This window comes from Triticum urartu, unplaced genomic scaffold (genome assembly GCF_003073215.2).
Source record: "Triticum urartu cultivar G1812 unplaced genomic scaffold, Tu2.1 TuUngrouped_contig_5110, whole genome shotgun sequence".
In the NCBI taxonomy this organism is placed as follows: domain Eukaryota; kingdom Viridiplantae; phylum Streptophyta; class Magnoliopsida; order Poales; family Poaceae; genus Triticum; species Triticum urartu.
Window position 1 is genome coordinate 1 of NW_024115757.1, and position 10,977 is coordinate 10,977.

At 39.6% G+C, this 10,977-nt stretch overlaps 1 pseudogene; it reads right to left on the reverse strand.

The window, feature by feature from the left end:
* Positions 1–3,886: 3,886 nt before the first annotated feature.
* Positions 3,887–8,741, reverse strand: LOC125528789 (annotated as a pseudogene).
* Positions 8,742–10,977: the final 2,236 nt, after the last annotated feature.

Sequence of the window (10,977 nt, forward strand, 5' to 3'; positions counted from 1 at the left end):
TTTTTCCAACAAAAAAAAAAAATTTTACCACATACAACATTTCGTTCAAAAAAATTATCATCAAATTATACTATATTCATTTTTTCACATGTTTTAAAACATCAAATTATTTTGTAACAGTTCTCGCAGCAACGCACATGGTATCATCTAGTTTTTAAAAAGTAGTGTCAACATTTTTTTTACTATGCATTAATATGTTTTAAATTCATGATGAACATTTGAAAAACTTAGTCAGTAAAATGTTTGAAATATATATTTATTTGGAATATTCTAAAAAAAGAAGAAGACACAAACCAACTACCAAACAAATGAACCAACGCGCTACTGGGCCTGGGATGCTTGAGTCGAGGGGTTCACACTGGCAAATCCTATTTGACACCCTAAAACGTCAAATGCGGTGGATCCTATATGACGCTCGTTAGCGTCGAAACGTCGTACCTTCCACGTGCAGAATGTGCTGTTTTTTTGTTCGCTGCTGCTTTCCTTCGCTGTTTTGTGCTTTGTTTTCATTTTTCTTTTGTGCTGTTTTTGCTTCCGGTTTTCAATTTTTTATGTTTTTTCTTTTACATTTCGTTTTCCCTTTTCCGTTTTTCCTTTTTTTTCTTCTCATTTTTTGGTGTTATATAAAAAGTGCACTATGTATTACAAAAATGTTCACCGAGATATTAAGAAAATGTTCTCCGTATATTATAAAAAGTTCACCATGCATTGATAAAAAAATGTTCATAGTGTATTACAAAAATATTAATCAGAAATTTAACAAAATGTTCACCATATTCTAAGAAAATTTTCAACGTATTTATAACAATGTTCATTGTGTACTTAAAAAATATTCAATGTGTATTTAAGAATTGTTCAGCGTATATCACAAAAATGTTTAATGGTCGAAAGTTTTTAAAAAAAAATCTTCCGCTGCGTTTAGTTCTTATAAGCTCGCGCGGCCTACATTTAGCAAAGATTGAGCAGCTCAAGTGTTATTGGACATCTACTGACCATCATGGGGGTGTCGAGTTCGATTCCTCTTAGCCCCATCATTCTTTTGGGGGATTAATAGCAGCTCGCATTGACATGATTGAATGGGCCGGCCCATTCAGATCGTAGACCCCGCGTGAAAGCTTGTGTCGTCAAATGGATAGGGCGATCGCATTGCGATAGTCATAATGGGTTGACCCATTTTGGGGTTGTCCGCTTGTTTGCTGCTCAAGCGTTCTTTTTCGGTTTCCCATTGCAGTCTTTTTTGTTTTGATTTTTTTCCTGCTATTTCGTTCGGTGCACTGCTGCAATGTGTTTTTTGGTTTTTCTATTGTGGCTTTTGGTTTGGCTTTCACATGGTGCTTAGTTTGCAGCACCAGTCCGGTGTTTTTTTTTCCCATGCTCCTCTGTTGTGAATTTTGTTTCCATTTTTTGTTTTTTCCTTCCAGTTTTTTATTTTATACTTACATTTTTAATACATGGTGTATTTCTTTTGAAACATGGTGAACATTATTTTAATACATGTCTACTTTTTTTTATTACATGGTAAACTTTTTAAATATATAATGAACATTTCCTAAATAAACGGTGTAGTTTTGTTAGTATACAACAAACATTTTTTTAAATAACTATTGGACACTTTTAAATACATTAAAAAATACTCCATGCCGAATAGTTTCAAAATAAACATTCATTTTTGTGTATTTTTATAATTCTTTTATTGAGGAAAAGCAGAATAAATAGAAAGTACAAATAAAAAGGATAAATATAAAATAACCACTACAGGGTGCTGCTTGACTACATAAACATAGATTTGCACGTTACTCGCTCGGCCTTTGAGCCTTACCTCAAGCGTAGCTTGTCTATTTGGTGCAAATAGGCGTTATCGAGGAGCTCTTGTTCGCTGCGAGCAAGACAAAGCCCGTCCCGGGAACCCTATTTGACACGTGTTGACAAATAGATAGCGCTCACGCACCCCCCACACTATTTAAATATGGGCCAGACCAGGTAGGTTTTTTCTCCGAGCTGATTTCGAAGGTTTTTCGTTTGGTTTTCCAGGACGGCTTTTATTTTCCTTTTTTTACCAAATTCATAATATTTTTCAAATTCGTGCACATTTTTTTCATATTTGTGAACCTTTTCTGTTTCATGATTGTTTTTCAAATTTGCGAACATTTTTACAAACTTGTACTTTTTCAAATTCATGAACTGTTCTGAATTCTTGAACTTTTTCAAATTACGTACATTTATGAATTTTCAAGATTTTGTAATGCACGCTGACTGATTTGTTTAAACTTCATGAACATTATTTTAATACATGAAAAAAAATTGTGTTAAACACAGCGAACATTTTTTATTATGTCGTGAACTTTTTTTAATAAGCAGTGAACCTTTTCTAAATACATGGTGAACATTTTTAATATATGTCAAAAAAAATTAAACTAGTGCGTCCTCATGTACTATGCATATAAGCAGCTAAACAGACTTTCAGATAGATGTTGTTTCAGTAGTACTCCCTCCGTTCCAAAATATAGTGTGTCCTTGGTTTTCGCGTTTTAACTTTGATCATAAATTTAACCAACGAGACCGACTGCGACGGGAGCAAAAATTATACCAATGAGTTCGTATTCAAAAGAAGTTTTCAATTATATAATTTTTTTGCTCCCGCCGCAATCGGTCTCGTTGGTTAAATAAATTTATGGTCAAAGTTGAACCCTGGGAAGCGTGGGCGCATTATATTTTGAAACGGAGGGAATAGTACGATACTGAAGTTTTTAGTGCTAAATTAATAGCATCTCTAAATGTGTCAAATCAACAGTATCATCAAACAAATGTTGTAGTGGGGCAACTTCACAAAGAACTATCGAAAAACATGCCTTGTCAGGTAAACTGCCAAGTGCTACAGAAAAATGGTAACCCAACAATTGCATCAAGTGTGTATTGGTGTACACCTCGAAACGCACAGCCGGACTTGAGAAAAATATATCAAAGTGCTCAAAATAATCCAACAAAAATCTCGACAAAACCTAACATTCCAGTGAAAGCACTGTTAAAACTTCAGCACAAACAGAGCTGGAACGATGAATACTCTGTTTGCTGCACACCATGGAAACACCTCCAGACTGCAAAAATACAGAGTGCTCGATTTTCTCTGAAGGAATTCCCGGTTAATAAAGAATATTGCCCTGTGTGGACTGATCATGATTTCTAAGGACAACCGAGCAAGTTGCCGTACTTCTACACACCACATGACTCTAAAAAATCTGAAACAATTCCTGAAAAAAAACCCCAAGGAAGCACCTTCAGTGTGGATGCAAACAGAGCTAGAAAAATCCATCTGTTGTGATTGTACACCCCAAACATTATATTGGACTCCAAAAATTTCAAGGTGCTCAGAATCGTTTTCAAGAGCTTTCCAAAAAATCAAGCGTAGATCACCCATGAACAGAGTGTTAAATTTGCAGGACAAACAGGGTTAGAAGCATGCATTTTCATATGTTCTTGCTGTACACCCCGGACAACACGGCTGGCCTCGAAAAAATAGGAAGTGCTCAAGCAAATCTGTATTGGTTCTTGAAAATTCAACATCATTGTACAATAATTTACTTATACAGTCACACTCACGGGTTTCTGACTACAGCCCGTTATTGGGGAATCCAGTTTTGTCTTTTGGCCAATTGGAGAAGACACCATTATCATGACCACGTGAGGTTGAGGATGAGGTCCTGAAGTGAAACCAAACTTATTCAAATCACAAGAAAAATACGTGAAGCATTTTCCCCGACTTCAAATGTAAGTAAATAGGCAACCCCTCCAATAGCATATAGTTGTACGATTTTGGTGTTTAGTGAAAAAATAACTGGGTATATGGTAGAAGTATACCTTAGAAAGATACGTACTTACTACTTAGTAATCAGTTCACATAGTCCCCATCAATTTTGACCTCCAGCTTGCTTGTTGCTAGCAATCTGCATTGTTCTGATAACTCGTCGCTGCACTTGTAGATTAACAGTTTTTCCAGCCAAGGTGGGAGGCCCGCATTGGGAAGCCCTGAGATGTGTTTACACCACCTGATCTCCAACTTCTTGAGGGAAGGGAGGCCGCCCAGCCCTGCGGGAAGATCTACAAGATCCTCACAAGCACAAAAGCTGAGCTCTTGCAGGGACCTGAGGAGCAGAAGCGCTCTCTCTTGCTCATCTGTTAGTCTCGTTGCATCCAAAAAAACAAGGTTTAGACTTCGGAGGCAGGTGAGGCTCTTGCAGAATGACGTGTTAAGGGGAGATAACTCATCGATGTGGAGACTTTCCAGTGCAGGGAATAACTCATAGCCATGACTTGAAATCCCCTTAGCTGGCTCATAACTCTCCAGTGCGGTAAGGTAATCCATGGCAGTGGACCTGAGTATTTCCAAATGCTTGAGGTTCACCAGGGATTGCAAGCCCTCTAGTGTGACGAGTGATCTACAGTAACAAATTTGCAAACGTTCCAGCGTTGTGCAGGAATGCAGCTGTAGTGATTCCAGACATTCACAGCTCACAATTGTCAATTCTTTCAAGGCCGTACAGGAATCCAGCTGTAGATATTCCAAAGTTTTGCTGTTTACTTCTAATTTTTTGAGGCGGGTGAGATTACCCACAAAGCAGGGCCATAGAGTTTCTCGGGGATAATCAGACCAATCAAGTTGTTCAAGTGATTGCGGGAGGAGACATCTTCCACTATATTGGCCGTCTTCCTCAACCTCCTCCTCAAGGGAGGTAAATCCAGCAAAGCCTTCCCTACCCCCGTCAAATATTATATGAGGGCATCCACGAATTGTTATCTTCTTGAGATTCAACGGAATGTTCCCGACTCCATCTACAACTGAGATTGGCCATGCATCGGCTACATATCCTGATAATGCTCGAACTGAGCTTCGCAATGCATCATCTAGATACCCTGATGACGAAGCCTCAGGAGCTGAGATAAGTTTTGATGGAATATTTCCTTCCTCTTCTATCTTCAACTGCGGGCAGTCATATAAATCCAATTCCTTCAGGGCCGGTGAATGCCGCAGCATCAGAGATAGCCACTTCCATGTTATTCCACATTTTTCAATATAGAGACTTTCAAGAGACAGAAGAACAACATCATTTGCAGTTATCATGTCTTTGTGGGTCTGCTCTGGCACAACATCTGAAGAGAAAAGTTTTTTGCAACACACTATTTCTAAACTCTTTAAAGACATGAGCTGACTTAAACCTTTGAATGAAATAGATGTTAGGTTTCTGCATGATGATATCTTTAAGTATTTGATATCCTTAAGATTATGGAATGCCAAAAATTCATCATCGATTGTATGAGGCAAAATATCTCCAGTAATTTTGAATTTTCCCATGGAAGATCCCTCCATTGACATAATTGTTGAAACTCTACAGATTGATAGTTCAGAAAATATGGCTGAAGGGGGAAGGGGAATTTGTACTTGCAAATGAGGACAATCCAACATAATGAGTTCCCTCAGACTGGGCAACCATGGCTTATTGTTAATTTCGTAGTTATGACCTTTCTGAAACAGATCAAACACCTCAAGTGCAGGGCAACGCTGGATTTCCATCTCCCTTAAATTAGCCTTCATATCCTCCATGGAAGTACATGAACATCTCTGTAGATTTTTCATTCCATCTAAAACCAGCTCTTCCAATGACGGAACTGATACTTCTCTTACTCTCTACATGTTGCGCAACTTCAACCTTTTAAGAAACCGAAGCATTTCCAGAGATGGAAGTATTATCCGTTCTCCACGGTCCTCCAGATGAACTGTATGCAATGACATAAAAAAAGCAAGATCCAACACTTGAAGATGGAAAAACTTGCTCAAAACATGAGGCAAAGCCTTCTGCTCAGTGTGACCATCTTCAAGTTTTAGATACCTAAGACGAGTAGGATTTACCAAGCTACACAGAAAGGAATTAAAATCAGCAGATGTTGCAGACATTTGTAGCAGACGCAGATTATGTGCTTTTTCAAACACATCTTGAAGTCCTTTGAAGAAAAAGGGGTCATACTCCCCAATTAACACCAATGTTCTCAACTTTCTCACTGATGCAACTATATTTTGCAAGAAAAATTCAAACTTCTCATTACGAGGTATGTTCTCAGTCTGATCATCCCTCTGATATACAGAATTGGTCACTATGGACAAGTGGTGTACAGTTGGCAAAACTTCATTGCATTGCAAACCATCCAAAGTTGCACACTCAGTTCTTGAAACTAGCATTGCAAAATCATGCATCAAGCCACACATAGCATAGCAAGTTTGAGTTTGACTACCAAGAGAGGATCTTTTTCTTTCAACCTCCTCAAACAGGCCCAAGTTCACCAAGTCAGTCAGATAATACCGTCCAACCACCTCCAAACTCTTACTTGAATGATCAGGCTTCACAAATCCCTGTGAAATCCAAAGACGAACTAGCTCCTGATCATGAAATTCATAACCATAGGGGAATATAGAACAATATGAGCAACATTGGTGTACAAGGTAGGGCATCTCATCATAGGAAAGCTTCAAAGAAGACATGATGCCACCAGTGTGTTGTAGGGATTTCCAATCTTCGGTCATTAGAATGCTACTCCAATGATCCACAGTAAGACGATCTTTTAATAGTACCCCAACAGTTTGTGCTGCTAATGGGTTTCCTTTTAGCTTTTGTGCTATTCTCTGTCCTATGTCACTTAGACTAGCTTGGGCTTCGTAATTCTCATCACCAAATGCACATGCCTTAAAAAATAGCCAGAAATCATCCTTTTTCAGACCATTTAAGTTAATTGGTCCAATTGTACCTCTCTTTTTGGCAACAGACGGTTTTCTAGTTGTAAGAATTATCGTATTGCCATTTGCACCATCATCAGACTTGAAAGGAGCCAACAATTTGTTCCACCGCAGTCATCCATGACTTCCCAGACATCATCTAAAATAAGTAGAACCCTCTTTGATTTAATATGACCCTTCAAGACCTCCTGAAGCTTGGTAAAACTGCATATGTCATTATGTGTTTCTTGGGAGGCGCAATCCAACATCTCTCTTGTTAGTCTCATTTCATCAAAGTCTTTAGACACCCAGATCCATATCTTGTGATCAAATTGACTTTCCAAAGCTGGATCATTGTATACAAGCTGAGCGAGAGCTGTCTTCCCAACTCCGCCAATGCCGACAATAGGCAGAACAGTTACACCGGTTGTTGATTTGTGTTCTTTTATCAACTTTTTGATGGATCTCCTCTCTTGAGCTCTCCCGTACACTTTCCCATGAAAAACACCTGATGTTCTTCGGCATGGATCTGAGATTGTAGTCTGACAGTGGCTTGAACTTGCACCAACAGAGTCTGACGCAAGTATCTTGAGAAGCCTTGTGATAGCCCCGTGTTTCCCTTGCAGCTGACTAGTGATGTCTTGTATCCTTTCGGAAAATGCGTCCTTATTCCATCTGTTTGGGTTAGCTGTAGTGATGTGTGTTGACTCCTGACCGGTTCTCATCCTTTTTTTGCTGACAGTTAGAACAGGGGTAGGAATTGTAATAGCATCGGCGGTGCTGCTGTAAGTAATAAATCATGTATTAGCAATGAGAACCTTAATAATACGCTCTTAACCAGATGTATAAATGAAGACCCTCACAAATGTTTTGGTGCAAGGCCTTAAATAATTTTGGTACCTTGAAGAAGGGTCACTTGCTCCACGTTTCTTGGTACAACCTTTGCTCTTGAGATGATTGTGCAGAACTGATGTCCCCTTATTGGTTTTGCACTTGAGCACTGTTTGACAGTGCTTGCATATTGCTTTGGCAGGCCCTCCGTTTTGTTCAAACTCGGTGATTTCAAAGTGAATCCATCCCTCGAACCGTAACCTGCTATTAGCGCTACTCTGTACATCGACATTTTCACTAGATCTGTCAACTTGCTGCATCACATGTCCATCGGTTTCCAGCAGTGTCTCTAAGACAGAACAAAATGAAATTGAAACTGCCAATTAGCACGAAATTCGTTGTTATTACAATCTAAATTATCACAATGTTTTTCTTAAATAGCAAGCAATTCAGCAGATACTTGGATCTAAAAGAATCATCAAAATTACCTGGTTGTGTTAAATTATGATCTAAATTCTAGTACCGTATTGGACTAGACGTAGTACAACCGACGTGGGCGTTGCGTTGACGTCGACGCGTATGAGTACAACTCGTTTACTTGTCCTCCAAGGACTCTCATGTATTGCCCTCTTATATACCCCATGTAGTCGCACCTCAGACGGTCTGTCGTCTCGTGCTTGTAATACTCTTCCTTATAGTGATTGCACCTTCGTGCGTCCGTGATTTTCTCCCGCAAGGGTTTCCACGTAAAAATTCATGTCTCTCTGTCTCGTTTATTTCTCGTTATTATCTAACAAGTGGTATACAGAGCTATGGTTTAAATACGAGTTTTGAGATCAAGAGATTAGGGTTGGTGCGCCGCCGACAGGCGTCTCTGCGATCCGTCGAATCTGAAGACAGATCGCTGCAGCAGCCCCCGTTGAAACCGAGACCGACAGGAAATCGATCTGCGCTGCTGTCCCGCCTACAAAGCCGTGCGCTGTTGGAGCCGCTCGTTCGATCGGCCGAGCCACGCGTTGCTGCAAACGCACGCATTAATCCGCCGAGTCGCTGTCCATCAGTAGTACTACTTCTTGTACTAGTACACACGCACGAGAATCAAGGCCTGGTTGATCTGCTAGTAGCCTAGCTACTTTTCACGTGAAGCCATCACGTCAACTACTTTTGCTCTTCGGTTGCTACATCCACCCGAAGCTACCAGGTCCTATTTATCCTACTATCCGTTTGATCCGCATTATTAAATTCTGTCAAGAATTTTTCTACTCCCACTTGTACTACTTTGTGCACAGATTTGTTCGACTCATGGCATCCATGAAGTACGATCTTCCGCTGCTGGACCGTGACACAAGGTTTACCCTATGGCAAGTCAAGATGCGGGCGTTGTTGTCACAGACCGACTATGATGAAGCACTGGATAGTTTTGGGAAGAACCGCATTCAAGATTGGACTGATGAGGAGAAAAGAATTGATCATAAGGCTTTGTCAAAAATTCAACTTCATTTGCATAATAATATTTTGCAGGAAGTTTTGAGCGAGAAAACTGCCGCCGCTCTATGGTTAAAACTGGAAGGGATTTGCATGATTAAAGATCTCACCAGCAAGATGCATCTGAAGCAAAAATTATTCCTGCACAGGTTACCCGAGGGAGGTAATGTTTTGAATCATATTTCAGAATTTAAGGAGATCATATCTGATCTAGCTGCAATGGAGGTTAAGTATGAAGAGGAGGATACTGCTTTAATGTTACTTTGTTCACTGTCGAGTTCTTATACCAATTTTCGAGACACCATATTATACAGTCGTGATACTTTCACACTTAATAAAGTTTATGAAGCTTTGAACTCTAAGGAGAAGATGAAACTAATGGTGCCTCATGATGGTTCAAGTTCATCACAAATAGAGGGATTATCTGTTCGTGGCAGGACAAAGGAGAAGAACTCCAATAATGGAAACAGAGGCAAAAGTAAGAACGGCCACAGGGGCCGGTCGCAATCCAGAGACAAGAAGTATTGCAGATATTGCAAGAGAGACGGGCATGACATCTCAGAGTGTTTCAATTTGCAGAATAAGGAAAAGAGGAAAGGTAACAAACAAGGTGAACATTCTGCTAACGTTGCTCGTGATGATAGTTTCGATGATGCTCTTGTCGTTATTGCTGGATGTGCTGAGACCAACGACGAGTGGGTACTTGACACTGCATGCACGTTTCATATGTGTCCACATAGAGATTGGTTTAATACTTTTGATTCCACTACTTCTGCTGGTTCCGTTTTGGGTTTTGATAATTCACCATGCAAGATTGAAGGCATAGGTTCTATTCGAATCAAGATGTTTGATGGCATAATCAAAACTTTGACAGATGTTCGGTATATTCCGAATATGAAGAGAAATCTTATTTCTATGAGTGCCCTTGATGCAAAGGGATACAAGTATTCAGGTGGAGATAGTGTTTTAAAAGTCACCAAAGGTTCCCTTATTGTGATGAAAGGTGACTTAAGTTCGACCAATGGTCTTCATTACCTTCGAGGTTCTACAGTTTCAGGTAATGCTACTCTAGTTGTTTCAAAGAATTCTGATTGTGATGCTGCTAACTTTTGGCATATGCGTCTTGGACATATGAGTGAACTTGGTTTAGCAGAGTTAAATAAGAGAGGTCTTCTTGATGGATATGAACCTGGTAATTGAAATTTTGTGAGCATTGTATCTTCGGCAAGCACAAGAGGGTGAAGTTCAACACTTCTACTCATACAACCGAAGGTATTCTTGATTATGTGCATTCTGATTTATGGGGACCATCTCGCAAGAAGTCACTAGGTGGTGCTAGTTACATGCTGACTATTATTGATGATTATTCGAGAAAAGTTTGGCCTTATTTCTTGAAGCATAAATATGAAGCATTCTCAGCTTTTAAGGAGTGGAAGATTATGGTTGAAAGACAAACTGAAAGGAAGGTAAAAATACGTCGCACTGATAATGGTATGGAATTCTGTTCTAAGCAATTTAAGAATTATTGCAAGTCTGAAGGCATTGTCAGACATTACACCGTTCCTTATACTCCTCAACAAAACGGTGTTGCTGAGCGTATGAACAGGACCATTATTTCCAAAGCCCGTTGCATGTTGTCCAATGCAGGTTTGCATAGGCGTTTTTGGGCTGAGGCCGCTTCCACTGCTTGTTATCTCATTAACCGTTCACCATCTATTGCTCTTAATAAGAAAACTCCAATTGAGGTATGGTCTGGTTCACCTGCTGATTATTCACAGTTGAGAGTTTTTGGTTGCACTGCTTATGCTCATGTTGATAATGGAAAGTTGGAGCCTGGCGCTGTTAAGTGCATCTTTCTTGGTTATAAGTCTGGTGTTAAAGGTTTTAAATTATGGAATCCT